We start from the raw sequence: 17,187 nt of genomic DNA on the forward strand, positions 1-17,187 counted from the left end.
TCACAGGAGTGTGAAGCAAACCGCACTCCAGTGATATTCTTCAGTATGGCAAGATAAACACAGTATCACTAATCCTCAGAGTGTGGATCTTCTTATCGCATCTTGTCCTTAAAAAACATCTGACGAGAAAAAAATCAAAATCACCATCACTTTCAAAAACCAAAATCAACTTTCAAATTTTAATGAAAAAAAAAAAAAAAACACATTTCACATTGTGAGGACACACAGACACGGAAACACATACATGCGGCTGGCAAAGGGAAACAGGCGAGTGTCTAGAGTGTTCTTTAGTGACCTCCATCATCCCAGGAACAGTCATTCTTTTGCTTGGCCAACTTTCTGACTATACGCTCTAGCTCCTTACGCGACTTCTGTTCCTCCTTCCAGACATTGCTTCATCCATTTATTCTCCTACATTCACAAACACCATGGCAAATCAGAAGATTACAGCAACAATTCCTGTGATAGCTCAGGCCAACACGAGGGTTACAATAACGGAAAATCTTACCTTTTTTAATTCATGGACTTCATCTTTTAGAGCATAAACAGCATCAACACGACTTCTGCAAAGCAATAAAATAAAAGCCTTCTTTAAAATATTCAAAAGGAAAATAAAACTGTTAAGTATATATACAAAAAAAATAAGATTAAAAGTCTGAGTCAAGACGGAAAAATCTAGGTTTAAAAAGTTTTATGATTTAAAAAGACACCATTACGACGCAGCATGAAGAAATATTACAATTCTGCACTATTTCTAGGTCACGAAAATTAAAAAGAAACATTACATTTTAAAAAAGTAAGCAATATTTACAATGCTGCACTATTTCTAGGTCCACGAAATAAAAAATAAATAAATTTTAAAAAAGTAAGCACTATTTACAATTCTGCAACTATTTCTAGGTCACGAATAAAAAATAAATAAATTTTAAAAAAGTAAGCAATATTTACAATTCTGCACTATTTCTAGGTCACGAAATAAAAAAATTAAATAAATTTTAAAAAAGTAGCAATATTTACGATTTCCGCACTATTTCTAGGTCACGAATAAAAAAATAAAATAAATGTAAAAAAGTCAGCAATATTTACAATTCTGCACTATTTCTAGGTCCACTAAATCCAAAAAAAATCTAAAGAGACATATTTACAATTTTGCACCCATTTCTATATGATACTAATAAAACAAACTACAATTCACGAAGCATTTTTCTTAAATGGACTCAATGCTAATCATCAAGTAATTCTGATATCAGATTAACTGAAACATACTTTTCCTCAATGATCGTCCCTGGCCATTGCTCTTGATCTCCTCAACAATAATCTTCTCTTCTTCTGGAAGCAGGACCTGGGGGATGCACTCCTTAGCGGACAGCTGTGCAAACAAATCAAATCTCTTCTAATGAAAATCACACTCTGATAGCATTGTATTAAACAATACATTTCCGCTATTAAAAAATTCAGTAGCTTCGTTATACAGTACAGTATGACAGGCAGGTCTACCTGTGGTGGATTGGTGGGAAACTGGCTCCGGTGCAGTAGGCCTCAATCACTTTGGAGTATCTGTTGGCATCCTCCTCCAGAGCTGCTGTGCCTGCATGTGACAGAAAGAAAATTTTCACAGTGACAATCCATCAATTTATTATGTATCTGTATTTCTTTTTGATTGTACGTCGAATACAGGTTGGCAAAGCTACTGTTTGTTTGTTTGTTTTTGCAAGATCTTAGTTCTGGGAACTAAATGAATTTTATTTAGCGTTTTAATATACTTACTTTTTCTGAGCAGGAACTCATCATCTGATGGTTTTCTCTCCGTTTTTCTCTTTGGGAGGAACTTGGGTCTGGGTCTGGGGCTTTTACTAGTGTCCTGAGGAAACAGTCTGGTGTTAATGAAGTAACAGTGTCTGCTGAGCTCTGAATAAAACCACAAAACCTCAGCTAGAGGACTTTAATTTGCACTCAAACCATCCCGAGAGAGGATGCTAAAGACATTAGGCCGATAAATGGGTAACTTACATAAGTTATGACGCCATTCAGGATAATTTAACAGCAAATTATCAGTGACTCATGAATGAAAACAATTTGCAGATGAGAGACCCTTGTCTGTTTGTGAACTATTATTTCAGTCTGAGTCATTTGTTGACTGTTACAGCAGTGTCACAGGGCTGCCGCCACCTTTTTTCTTGAACGCTAAACACCGCAGAGTTGGAGTCATCTAAATTGGACTCCTCCAGAATGAAAGCTTTATTAAATCAAGTTATTGTGACTAACTTCATTGAATTTGTTTTTAAACGACAGACTAACCATGGCAGACATAAAAAGTTATGTGGGCAGCTTTATTTAGGAATGTCTTGTGAATATTTTAGGGGTTTAAAAAATTGTCACTGACAGCCAGTCAGTTCAATCACAGTTTTAATGAGAATCCGCAAAGCAGTAGTATAAAAAGCATAAATGTTACTACTGAAAGTTGATTGACTAAGACTGAATTGCTTTTTTATTACGAAATACACAACTATACACTGGCATGCTTCACACTAAATGGGGTTTCAGTTTTTTATGTTTAACTCATGACATCAAACCGAAGTAAATGGTGGAAATAACTGAAGTTAAGCATGCACATGTTCCACAGTTTACAGAAATTTTTAGCCCTAATGAATTACTCATTCATGTACCCCCCATGAATGTATAATAACATCTGAATCAACACAAAAAGAGAAAGTGGCAAATATTAGCGCATTGATTTACAGTGCAACATTGTGGCCCGGAGATATAAAAAAAAAAAAAAATGTATGACCGACGTTTTGATCTCTCGATAACTCTCCAGGTTCGTCAAGACTAACATTTAGACTGGAAAATGATGTGAAAACTAGCGGGAAAGACCCTCGGCTTATGAGAAGAGAAGGGACGCTTCGTTTTTAAACAAAAACTTGCCAATTATGCTATGCGGTAGGTAGTTGTTGCTCAGAATACCGGGACATAAAACAGAGAATCACGCAGCATGATTGGAAAATAATATTCCTTATGGTGACGTAAGCAGCGTCACCTCACCCTAACTAGGCATTATGAGTCATTTTGCCATTTCTATGAACAGCTACTTGGCAGATACTGATTCTTTTGATCATCTACATTTAGCTTAACAGTAGACAAACATTTAAACAGGTTCATTGCGCGGGTATAAGATTATTTTCTGAACTCTGCAAATATAAGATGTGATATCAGCTGTGAAGAAGCATTTCTTGAATGGCCATATTTGTTGGAAGCAAGAAAATGTATAGGCTTGGGTACATTTTAGATTGACATGGTAAAAGTGATGTTTTCTAACACTTCAGTAACTGTAACTGTGGCAACAGCTACTGTATGCCTTAATCCCTTCAGAATCTCTCGAGACAGTCTGCAAGACAATTCACTATCCCAGTTATTTATTTTCTATCCCTGGATCACTGCCTGCAGGTTATTAGGCTTTTCCCGAATATAGAACCAATTATTGCTGTTATGTTTTTTCCAATATAAAGAAATCTCTACCTAATGCTCTTGATATCTTCAAGTGATTTATATTTAATCACAAATCTAGTTAGAAAACTAACATGGGAAAATACATCTTTCCTCATTATAAGAGTTCATACAAGGGCCACATTCACATTATTCCTCAAAAACCTTTATATGTGTGCACTTTTGAGTGACATTTGTAATTTATTGAAGAGATGCTACATTTACCATTGTTTTCTGGCTAAAACACTATTATTAGTAGCACTTATGGGTGCAAATTTAATACAATTGTTTAAAAAAGCATCTAATCATACTTGTTGTCATACATAATGAAAACTCTTGCTACCATCAGAGCAACTGAAGCGGCAAGTACCACCAAATGGAAAGCAGGTTTTTGCGAGTCTGCTACCACACTTGTCGAGAGCAAGCCAGCAGGAAATGAGTAAAGAGCCGTTTGCAGAAGAACCCTTCTTGCATTTTGAAACAGCTGGAAGCAGAATGTATGAATGAAACAACAATCCAGGGCGTTTTGAGGCACAGTTTTAACAGCTTTTAAAATTAATCTTGAAATGTGGTTGAAATGGCATGGAAGCCAGAAGAAGGACCACCAAAGATTATATATATATATTATATATATATATATATATTCTATTATAGATAATAATATATCTAGAGAATGTTTATTCAGACCAATAAAATAGCATGTAATGGAAATAAAACAAGCAATATATTGACTTCTAAAGCCAGTTTTGCCTATTCAGTGCTTTGTCTGTCACACTAATGTAATACACTTGATGATACAAGTGATTAATTTGATTAATTACTCACATTTAATCGCAATTTATTTGTTTTGACTGAATTTGATCAAATTGAAGCTCAACTTTTTTTATATATTGTATGCATGTTTACACTTTTGTTTTTTGGTTGGATAAGTCTCCAACAACACATCTTTCACAGCAGTTTTTTTTTTCATGCAGGAAAAGGGTTGGTTGGGGTTTGTGGGTATATTGATTAAAGTTACAATGAGCTTTGACAGGTTGAGAAGCAGATATGATTCAGTACACATTGTTTACTGCCTGCCAACATTTTGCTATTGTATCTGAACTCCCCTTCTATTTATAAATGAAATACAATCATAGCAAAGATCATACAACCCTACAAACATAATGCATATTAAGCAAAGATCGCTGCAGTGGGAGCAGAAGATACAACTGCAAACAACACCGGAAATGGGCGGCTCTCCACAGAATTAAAGAGAAAAAGAAACAGATAAGCATGGATCCAGCGTGCAACACCAAGCACACAGACACAGACACACACAAGTACTCACACAAACAACACAGACACACATCTACTCTTACCTTCAGGATATAAGACATCCTCTAAAGAAGCAGAAAATGGAGAGAGAATGAAGATGTGTATGAGAATAAAAGAACAGCCTGACAGGAATATGATGGAAAGATCAGTGAGAGGTGAACGTTAACTGTTGCAGAGAAACAGAAAATTTCACATGCATTTCATGATCATCACTAACACCCCCCTGGTAAAATCTTGTAGAGAGGCCATGCACATTAATAAGATGTTCAAGTGGGCTTTGGGTAGAGTTAGTCAATCTGCAGCTCAAAGACCACTAAACATTCCACTTAAATCTGAGATAACAACACCTCCACCGCAACCTGCGGTGAAGACGATGAAAAAACCTTTACAGTCTGAGTAGATCTGTGTGCATCGGTTTCCTGTTAGGACCACCAAGATTACACAAAGGTAAATTACGCTCCCACTCAAGATCTCTTATGACTGATTTCCCGAAAGCGTACCTCTTTATAACCTAGCGCAGCGGAGGGCTTGAGAGGCGGCGCTGGGTCTCAGACAGCTTAAGGACCATGGCTTGGTGGTCTTAGGGGGTTCGAGAGGGCCCTTCGGTTAGCCACAGCAGTAACGAAACTGTGCAAGTGGTGGGACGACGTGCCAGTCATGGTTGTAGCCTTTCCCTCAACACTCTGCTCATGCAAAAATACACAAGAAAATAATGATTCACCCGGAGAGGGTCATCATACTGAGAAATAAGTTGCAAAAAAAAGTGTTACCTTCAATATTGTTCCGACTGGACTTCCTTCCTTGCTGTAAGCATGAAGATGTTCTAACCACTCCAGCTGCTCCTGTGGACTACTGCAGAACACCATGGTGCGATCTATTGTCCCTCCTAAAAACACAATCAAAACATGGTCAGCAAAATGGAAGATACAACAATACTGTAACTGTTCAAGCTTTTTAGTACTTCTAAATCTTCATGCATTTATTTTGTTTTAAACCGTTTAAGGAGTCACTGTGATTTAATATACGATCACTGTCCACTAAATGACCTCTGGGGTATGATCCAACCTGGCCAGATCGGTTGGCAACGATTCTGTTAAAAACAATCTCTCCTTTGGATTACTAAATATACGATCACTGTCCACTAAATGACCTCTGGGGTATGATCTGTTGTCTGACCGTAAATTTGTCTTTCTCTGTTTAACTGAGACTTGGCAGAAACCAGCTGACTTTTTTCATCTAAACCAGTCTGTTCCCCCTGGGATATGGTTATGTTTGTAAATCCTGTTACGGGACAGGGAGGGGGGCTAGCAATACTTTATAAAGAGAAATTGAAAGTATCTCAGTTAACTTTGCCTGCATATTCTTCATTTGAATCAATTGCCTTAAAAATTAATGGGGCGATTCCTACCATCCTCACAACTATTTACTGCCATCCCAAGAACAATAATGCCTTTTTAACTGAACTTTCTGAACTCTTGACTTATCTATGTTCCATGTCTCCAAATGTTATTATGCTGGGTGATTTTAACATTCATATAGATAATGAACTGGTTTCATATTACAATGATGGACTGAACATGATTTTAGATGATTTTGCAACTGTGAAAACGCGAACTGTTGCATCTGTATATTCAGCTCCTTGGTTTACATCTGAACTGCATGAACTTAAAACTAATGGCCGTAGGTTAGAGCATTTGTACATCAGGTCTGGCCTTACTGTTCATAAAGAAATGTATGCTGAACATATTCAAAACTACAAAAATGCTAAATCTAATTAAGAAATGAGCTGATCATTTCCTGCTTTTATGAAGCCCCTCCCTCAGAAATAGGCGATGGGCTCTGATTGGTTAGCCAGCCCAGTGTGTTGTGATTGGCTAAACCACCTCTAGTGTGCGTCTAAACGTCACGCCTCTCTCCTCAGCGGCATGTGCTCCAGTTGTATTGTAAACAACGGTGCGTTAATATCGCTTATAGAACGGTGCATCAGTTTGTCATGGATTTCTCGTGTCGCGCCGCATCCACAGAAGAGAACATCACTGGGTTCTGTTTGCTTTTGTCAAATCACGCCGCTCGCGTTTGTTGTAGTTGTTTAGAGCAGAACCAATGCATCATTCATTTATATCTCTAGATGGCTCCCTGCAACACAACTCTGATTCTTCTATCGTGCCATCTAGTGGTCTGTTATTGATACAACTTCTACAACTGATAACAGGAGTGATCATGTGGGTACTATAGTCATACTATAGCTTTGTGTGAGCAGAGCAAAAAAATCTTTGTGGTCAAAGATTTTTAGTGCTTCTGATAGAAGTCTCCTATGCTCACCAAGGCTGCATATATTAGATCAAAATTACATAAAATTTAATACTGTGAAATATTATTACAATTTAAGATGTTTTTCATTTTAATATAATTAAAAAAAAATTTTTTTTTTTCCTGTGATGACAAAGCTGATTTTCAGTATCAGTCCTCCAGTCTTCAGTGTCACATGATCCTTAAGAAATCATAATGTGCTGATTTGCTGCTCAAGGAACATTTTAGGATATTTATTTATCAATGCTGAAAACAGTTGCACAGCTTAATCTCTGTGGAAACTGAGATATGTTTTTCAGGATTCTTCAATATAATATAAGCTGAAAATAACAGCATTTAATTGAAATAGAAATCTTCTGTAACATTATAAATGTCTTTACCGTCACGTTTGATCAATTTAATGCATCCTTGCTGAAAAAAGTATCCCCCCTCCCCACTCCCTGGCCCGAAAAATTTGTGTTTTTTTTTTTTTTTATTTAATATTTAATTCATTATTAACTGATAATATTGCCCTAATTCAGTCAACTCAATAACTGCTGCAACCAGATCAACAAGTCAGTAAGAATCACTGAATTAACCTTTTAGAATATAGACTAAAATTAGAGTGTCTAGTCTAGTAAATAGAGTGATTCAGTCAGTTTCCCACAAAGAGAAATCAAATGGCTTCAGAAGCTCACAAGTCACTTAAACTATTTTAGTGCTTTATTTAGTCCTTTCTGGATCTTAGCAGATGTGGTCTCTATGAGCTGTATGTAAAATATTTGCATGAAAAGAATTCCTTGCTTTGTGTTCCACATGGTAAAAGAATGACAGTAGGAAAGAAAATCAGCAAATACTGACAATTTTCATTTTTGAGTGAACTATTCCATTAATAAATCACACACACATGCTCTCTACTTGTTAGGTTAAACTCCACTGCCGCCTGCTGCTATAAAAACAGCTCAGGTACTAGCAGCATTGAAAAAAAGCAGCATTAATGACATGGTCAAGTCTACATTGTTCTGTGACCTCTCAAAAAACATGCCTCACTAAAACTGTTTACATGGCTGAAACAAACCTGTGATCTCAAAAGCATAATGGCCTGTCTCTGCATCCTCTGGCTGTTTGGTTACAGTGGTTCCAGTCAGTGGAAGACGGTCCCTTTGAAATGAGATTGCGACACAAATGAGAGCACTGAAGTTGGCACTTTTTCATAAATAACACATGCTCATTCTCATGCACCCAGAAAAAAAAAGAACTCACCTGGTAAATGAAACCACTCATTCTTGGGCTGGCAGACAGCATGACTACCACATTGGGAAACAGCATGAAGTATCGCTCTTCTTTTTCCTAAAAAAAGCACATATGCACATTATATTAAATTCATTACTTCTGCAAAAAATAATATGAAATACCACTTCATAACAATCATGGCACAGATGCAGGTGTATGGCATTACAGCAAACCCTTACAAACACAAACATCAAATGTCTCTACTAACACACGATTTTGGATTGGTGCACAGCTTTATTTTTGCTACACTGATTACTTATGATCAACACATATCATACCTTATGTCTAGCAAACCAAGATAAATTTCAGCTAAGCAAAAGAGAGAAAGAGAAAGGGAATACACTGAACAGAAATGGAGGGAAATCACTCCGAATGCATTTAATAATATAATACTTTCATCAACCTACTATTTTTCCTTCAGCTAACCCCCTTCTGATATTATTAGTGGCTCTATCAGCCCCCCTCACCACACTGTTTCCATTAACCAGACCATCAGACTCAAAGGGGGCTGATGTTCGAGTTAAAAACGCATTCAGTGACCACAGATGCAAAACTTTGCAGGCGGGTTTGAGCTGTTGACACTTAAATATTTTCCACTGGTTTGCTAAAAAGCAGTCACAAAAAAAAACAAACAAATAGATGAGTTTGTGCTTCTGGCAGTTATGTTTAAAAGGCCCTGATCAGCACTTTTACAAAAAACAACCTTGTTTTGCACAACATTTCAATTAATACTTATTAAAATAATCACTTCACAGATTATTCTGACATTGTGCTAACATATAACATGCATTTTGCACAAAATAAACAGTGATATAACCACGCAGATGTGAAAACAACATGTCAGGTTGAGTTTAGTTGCCACACTGTTACTTCCTGGTTCTCACCTCATTTGAGCTGCTCTGGATGTAGACCTGTGACATGTAGACCACCTGACCCAGTGACTTCATGCTGTCGCCCTCCCAGCCCCGCACTGGCTCAGACAAGATCTGCAACTCCAGGTTCTTTCTTTTTCCGCAGATCTTGACACTGAGTCTGAAATACACCAACAGATAAATTCAGTGAAACAAGAACTGGATACATTAATGTGTTAACTATGCATTTCACAGTATGAGTCAGTGTAAAGACAAACCATGACAAATAATGATTTGAAACAATATTGTCTTTACAGTCAAGTATTAAGATTCATACAGAAGATTCATATCAAGTCCAAAAAGGGTTTAGCAGCTGTGATTACACATTTAGAATGCATACACACACAACGTTTTTAAAAGAGGTTGCTATGATTTTTGAAAGTCTCTTATTTATTTGATCAAAAAATACAGCACATTTTTTTCTATTTTAATATGTTTTAAAATGTAATTTATTCCTGTGATGCAAAGCTGAATTTTCAGCATAATTTCTCCAGTTTTCAATGTCACTTGATCCTTCAGAAATAATTTAAATGTGCTGATTTTCCACTCACGAAACATTTCTTAGACTTTTTCATTTTCTTTAAGTTTAATGCCAAATTCGAATGTTAAATGATCGTATCGTTAAAACAGGCATATTCAAAAACAGAACGGGCTTTCTAACACACAATAACCTGGAACATGAAAACGGTCCTTTCGGAGTGGGAGGTCACTTCTCCATATTGCCAGGCATTACATTCATGTTCCTAACTGATGCTTATTTATAAAAGCGATTTACAATAAAGTGCGCAAATCATCTCATCGGCAAATACCAATATAGGTAACTGAAAAAAAGCATAGGTAAAGGGGGAAGACCAAGTCTATATGACACCTCCATTAGTGAGAACTATCAAGATGGGACTCTCCCTTACCTGCCAGAAAAAACAAAAAGAAAAAATGAAACTGTTCCACAGAACACAAAGAGTAAAGAAATCACCTACTACTTAAATTTCTTAGCAGAGACATTTGACCTGAGAAGCCATTATATATGCAATGACTCATCTTTCCTCAGTCTTTTTTTATGTTATAGAGGTACTCTTGCAAAACCTTAACCTTTACATTTCAATGTAACAGCAAAATCTCTTCCAACCTGTAAAGTGCAGTGAACCTGTTGTGCGGTTAAGAGAGGAGGGTAAAAGGGAATTAAAGAGAAAAGATTCAAAATGTTTTGCAGCATGACAGGAAACATCTCACAGTGGTCAAAACTGAGAAGTCAAAGTGATGAATGGATTTTATAGAAAGCTTTAGCTGTCAGACAAGGACCAAGATGAAATGGCAAACATGACGGATAACTGTTACATACCACAAGATTTTTAAAAGCAACGGTCGCTTTGAGAATGTCACTGTAATCTGGATGAGCATCCTACGAGAAAAAAAAGAAAGAATCTGTAAATATTATAACTCATGAAAAGACTCGCAGGCATTCACGGCCTTGGCGTCTTCCGGTTACCTCCACATGTCGCTCAAGCTCCTGCAGGAGGATGGGGTATTTGTCGAGCCTCATGAAGGGTCTGCTCAGGCTGGTGGTGAGGGTCAGGATACCGGGAGCACTGGCGCCCTGACTCTCCATAAACTTGTCCAGCTCCTCACTGTTTAAAGTAATGCAAAGTATTGGAATTAGGTGCTTTTTCTAGTCAATTCAAGTCAAATCACATCAATATCGAAAACAGTCCCTTCATTTTAAAATGAATTAAACCTTATTACAGATAAATATGTGACCCTGGACCACAAAACCAGTCATTTTTGAATTGACCCTGAATAAAAATAAGCTTTCCATTGATTTATGGTTTGTTATGATAGGACAATATTTGGCTGAGATACAACTTTTTGGAAATCTGGAATCTGAGGGTGCAAAAAAAAAACTAAATATTGAGAACATCGCCTTTAAATTTGTCCAAATGAAGTTCTTAGCAATGCATATTACAAATCAAAAATTAGGTTTTAATATATTCACAATAGGAAACTTACAAAATATCTTCATGGAACATGATATTTACATAATATCCTAATGATTTTTTGGCATAAAAGAAAAATTAATAATTTTGACCCATACAATGTATTTTTGGCTATTGCTACAAACATACCCCAGCGACTTAAGACTGGTTTTGTGGTCCACGGTCACATATATAAATATGAATGCATAACTACCATTTAAAAAGTTTGGGGTCAGTAAGATTTTCTTTTAAGTAACTTAATACTTTTATTTGCCAAGGATGAATTAAATTGATCAAAAGTGACAGTAAAGACATTTATTATTTAAATTTCTTTTTTTTTATTTTAATGCTGTTCTTTTTAACTTTCTATTCATTAAAATACATTATTAAAAATGCACCGTTTCCTTAAAAATATTAAACTACTTTAACCTTTTTCAACACTGGTAATAAAAAAAAATGATTGAGGAGCAAATGATCATATCTGAATGATTTCTGAAGGATCATGTGACAGTGAAAACTGGAGTAATGATACTGAAAATTCAGCTTTGCATCACAGGAATAATTAACATTTACATTTATATTTTATAATTTATAATATATTACAATAGAAAACAGTTTATTTTAAATTCTAATAATATTTCACAATATGAATGTTTGTAATGTATTTTTTGATCAGATAAAAATGCAGCCTTTGTGAGCATAAGTCTTCTTTTTTCCAACCCCAAACTGTTGCATAAATAAATGCACACTAAAATGTATTTTGAACATTTTAGGTGCACTTTAAAATCAATGTCTTTGGCATAAATGTTAAAAATTATAACAATAAGAACTCTGAGGCAATCATGTCTACAGTACTTTCTCATATAACCATAACAATAGCAAGTGTTTTGGGGAAGGTGACAGAACGGGCGTGAAAAGAATACTAGATGCTGAAATGTGATAAACTAAAGTTAGACTGAAGATGAATCATCTGAACACATGCCTTGAATAAACGATCAAGCAATGGAAAAATGCTGCAACAATTTTGCAGAGTGATATGCAAGTGAGCAAAACACAATCAAAAGTGTGTATTCTGCCTCCATCAGCACAACCACAGCTATAGATATCCTGTTGGGTTAGTGCTGTTTCCTGTGTGTATGAGGCATGCCTTTTCACTCTCTCTCCTTTCTGTCGTGGAGCATTCTGAGGTGGAAGGAGAAAACTAACAGAAACCCTATTGTAGTTCATTGTACAGGAAGTGTGTAAAATGTGGCTCAGACATTTATGAATACCTGTGAAGTTTACTAGTACAAACCCAAAAAAAAAAAAAAAAAACTTATGTGGAAATAGGGCAGCAGTGTTATATGTAAAGGCCACAAGAGAGATTGCTTGTTTAGTCACGCAGCTCAGAGAGACATAAGAGAATGAAAGCTTTGTAGTGACACCTGGTGGTTCAACTTTATATTAAAAAAAGCAAAGACACTAGTGACACAAAAAAATTGGGTCACTAGTGTCAAAAAAACAGAAAAAATTTACCAGCGCTAAAGTATTAACAAACTTTGGGAAGTCAACTTATATACTGTATCTGAGATTAAATTGGAATATATGTGGATATTAACTGGAACTGTCTGGAGACAAAATATTTTGTGCCATTTTTTTCTCAATCTTTCTCAATCTCATGAACTATGTAGAGATGTGCTCAGAATCTATTGATGTATTACTGTCCTCTGCAGCTCTCTGTACCACGATTCAGACTTTACACTAATTCTTTACAGTTCGTAACATGCTTTTTACAAAATTCAAGTGATTTAAAATTAATCACTTTAACCCTTAATATTCAAAATAACGTGTCAAGTTATGATAACACTTTACAGTAAGATTTGATTTGTTAATATTAGGTAACTACTGTACATTAGTAATAGTTAACATAAACAAACAATGAAAAATACCTCTAAGCATTTAATAAACTTAGTTACTTTTAATTTCAAAATTTACCGATACATAATTAAAACCAAAAGCTATCTGTTAATATTGTTTAAGGGACCTACCAATATGAATTTTAATAGTTAATCAGTGCACATACCTGTACATAAATACGTTAAATGGAAGCTCAACAGTACTTGGATGACATGCTTGAGCTTCTGTTTATCATATTTTATATGCTCTATTTTATATGTGTTGATCGATGTTTATATGTGAATTATATTCGGTCTTCATAAGACTTGAATTAAACAGCTTGATTCATTTGGATCACTTTTACAGCGTATTTTTGTGGAATGAGCTTTCGATGAATAGTATAGTGAAAAAAATAAATCTTAATTTGCGTTCTGGAAGATTCACAAAAGTCAAGAACACGTCGATGACAATGTTGTGAACACTGACCTGTGATCCGTCAGCACACAGACTGCAGAAGGATGGCTGGAGCAGTAGGACAAGTACAGTGTTCTGATCTGACACATCAGGTTCAGGTAACAGCCGCCAATCCGCTGCTGGCCCTCTGGCATCCTGCAAGTCAAAAACACTTTCAAATTAAATCATTATAATCATAATTCAAGTGATGAACGCTTTTGAAAGTCTGACAGTAATCAGTGTTGAGTGCTACTGTAAGGTTAACCCTGTCTGGTTTAGATGTTTGGAAATGATTAACAGTTGAAAACATTAGTTAGAAATTTAGCAAAGTAATAAAACAGTAATAAAATGTGACCCTGGACCAGAAAAACATTCATAAGGGTCAGTTAATTGATTATTGATTTTATATGTCATCTGAAAGTTAAATAAATGCATTTTCTATTAATGTATCATTTGTAAGGATAGGACAATATATGGCTGAGATAAGACTATTTGAAAATCTGGCATCTGAGGGTGCAAACAAATCAAAATACTGAGAAAATCACCTTTAAAGTTGTTCAAATGACGTTCTTAGCAATGTATATTACTTATCAAAACTTAAGTTTTGATATATTTACAGTAGGAATTTTACAAAATATCTTCATGGAACATGATCTTTACTTAATATCCTAATGATTTTTAGCATAAAATAAACATTTATAATTTTAACCCATACAATGTATTGTTGGCTATTGCTCCAAATATACCTGAGCTACTCAAGACTGGTTTTGTGCTCCAGTGTCACAAATGTAACCAGTTACATTACTTTAATAAAGTACTGGAAACAGTCACACTACTTATTACATTTTAAACAGGGTAACTTGTAATCTGTAACCAATTACATTTCCAAAGTAACCTTCCCAACACTGCAAATAACCTAGGTTTTAAAATGCAATAGTTACAAATATGTGACAAAGCCCCACCAGATGGTGCTGTAATATCAAGGGGTAAGACTTTCACGAGAAAAAAAAAAGTCAAGTAGTCATTTGAGAAGATGAAGACTGAAATAAAGACACTAAAAAGCAGCTCTTACTTGGAGCACTCCTCTAAGGCAAGACACAGTCCCCTGTTGGAAAGAAAGGATGTCCTCTAAATTCCCATTCAGACTGGAGCAGTCCGCACTAGACAGCCTGCAGAGAGAGCCGACAGAACAATCATTATGTGCATGGGTTTTTTTTTTAAACATGGCCCCAGTTTCCTAAAATGTCATTCGGCTTTGATATCAAAGGCTCCCTGATGCCATGGTAACGTCTGAGTTGTCCTCTTACTTGTCGCTGGCCTGTAGAGGGCGCAGGTAGCAGCCCAGTACCGTCTGCAGTTCCTTGACAAACTCTCTCTCATGCTCCAAGATGTCTTGCACCACCTGAGAAACAAACACAAATGACTCAAGTAAGAAGTTAAAATTCCTTTCCATGCCCTTTTTGGAATCTGCTCACGTGTTTAAAAAAGAACTTACCACATTGTAATAATTTTTAGTCAACTGAGGAACGTCAAGTCCTTTTAAACCCGTTTTCGGAGAAATCGGTTTCTCTGGAGAGGAAAAGAAAGAAACCTGGTCAATTTCATTATGTTCACTACAGCAAAATAATTCTAACTATGCAAAGATGTAAGACAATATCCTGGACTGCCCACTCACCACATGGCTTGACCTCTCGGACGTAATTGCTAGGGAACCAGCCGGTTTTGCCATTAAGGGTTCCCTCCCACCATCCACCTTCCTCCTGGCGTGTGACATGGATCAGCTCGCCCTTGTTGAAAGATAGCTCGTCCTCATTGTTCTGCTTGAAATTAAAGCGTGCCTTGACCACCAGCTGCCCGCCACCTCCATTCTCTGACATTTCCTGGACACAACAGCAGCAGGTGAAGAAACCTCAGTAGACAGTATTCAGTCTTACTTTATTGACCATTTTAATGGTGATCACAACAACACTCTAATTTCTGCATGCCAAACATCTACAACAAAATTGTCATCTATTCACATCTAGAAGTAAATTATTAATCTCTTCAGAAAATACTAAGATCCTGGATAAGCCCCTAACTAAGACAATAAGAAGTCTATGGGAACGCTAGTCGTAACATTAAAAATGATTAGGGCTGGGAAACAAAATGTGTTCATTTTTGTGATTAACATTTGGTGTTTAACATAATTAACAGCATCTAGAGATTTTATTATTTATATATTGAACGTGCAAAATTAACTCTGAAGTGAAAAATTAACTCTCTCAGCTCTCTTTCAAACTACGTATTGATAGAGACAGAAATATAAATATACACAGTTTAAACGTCATATTTATTATAATGGGTTTATGTGAATATTAATTTAAATTATCTTAAATTAAAAGCTGCTATAATAATTTTAATGTTCTGTAATTGTTAATAAATGATAAATAAATAAAAATTAAAAAACAAGCTGGATTCTAATCTAAAAAAATAATAATTTGCAGTTTAAGCCTGGCTTTCAATTATTTCTGTAATGTTGAATTTGTATAATTCCATTAAATAATTATTTAAAATATCAAATACTTAAAATACCACAATACTTTTGAGATTCAATGTGAAAATGTGCATGATTACAAATTTCATATTAGGGTTGAATATTTGTGAGTAATTACAGAAAGCTGTACATGTTTATGAGGTTATAACAATAATGTTATAATAGAGAAGTAAATCTGAAGGACTAATTAAAATGACTACCAAAAAATATAATGCAGAATGCGCTGATAATCTTATTGGGGTTATTTGAGTATTGAGTTTGAGAATAATTTGTGACATTTCTGTTATGTTGTGAAATTAAATGAAAAAGTAAATTACCTTTATAGAACTTTACAAATCTTTTGTTGTTAAAATAGACCAACGGTTATCAGAATTTACAGCAGTGTATTTATTTCTTACCACAGCTTTTGACTGTCTCCGTAAAGACCTGCTGGACTTTAAGTTGGGAACAGCTTGTGAAGGGGCTGACAGGCTAGGAGCAGAGGGCACTGGCCTGTGGACATGATCTCTTAGGGGTATCTGGATACAATGAGAAAATAGAGAATTTTTAAAAAATACAGAAAATAAAGTGTATAACTGATAGCATTTCTCACTTACTGACAGCATGAAAGCCCTGAATAAGGTTTCTGAGGGGTGAGTCTACAGTGATTCTGTACTTGTGTACTCTTCATTTCAGTTTAGCATGGCTTGTTACACTTCAGAAATAGATGAATGACATGCATAAAAATATGAGGGTAGCATTAGCAAATGTTGCTATCTTTGATTTTTTCATAGTGTGACATTCAAATTTCTTCATGCCGTATTAGAGTCACACAGTATTATGCTGTATGATTTATTGTCACATCATATTTCACGCCATGAGGTGTACAAATTTGTTACATTAGGGGCACAGGGATTCACACAACTATTAATAAACAACATACACTACTGGTTTAAAAGTTTATTGTCAGTTTTTTAGATTTTTTTTTTTTCAGCAAGGATGCATTAAATTGATCAAAAGTGACAATAAAGTCATTTATAAATGTTACAAAAGATATCTATTTCAAATAAATACTGTTCTTTTAGGA

General features: G+C 35.5%; 1 pseudogene; it reads right to left on the minus strand.

Annotated features, from left to right (window-relative positions):
* Nucleotides 1-1,493: 1,493 nt before the first annotated feature.
* Nucleotides 1,494-16,625, minus strand: LOC122140901 (annotated as a pseudogene).
* Nucleotides 16,626-17,187: the final 562 nt, after the last annotated feature.

This window comes from Cyprinus carpio, chromosome A4 (assembly GCF_018340385.1).
Source record: "Cyprinus carpio isolate SPL01 chromosome A4, ASM1834038v1, whole genome shotgun sequence".
Lineage (NCBI taxonomy): Eukaryota > Metazoa > Chordata > Actinopteri > Cypriniformes > Cyprinidae > Cyprinus > Cyprinus carpio.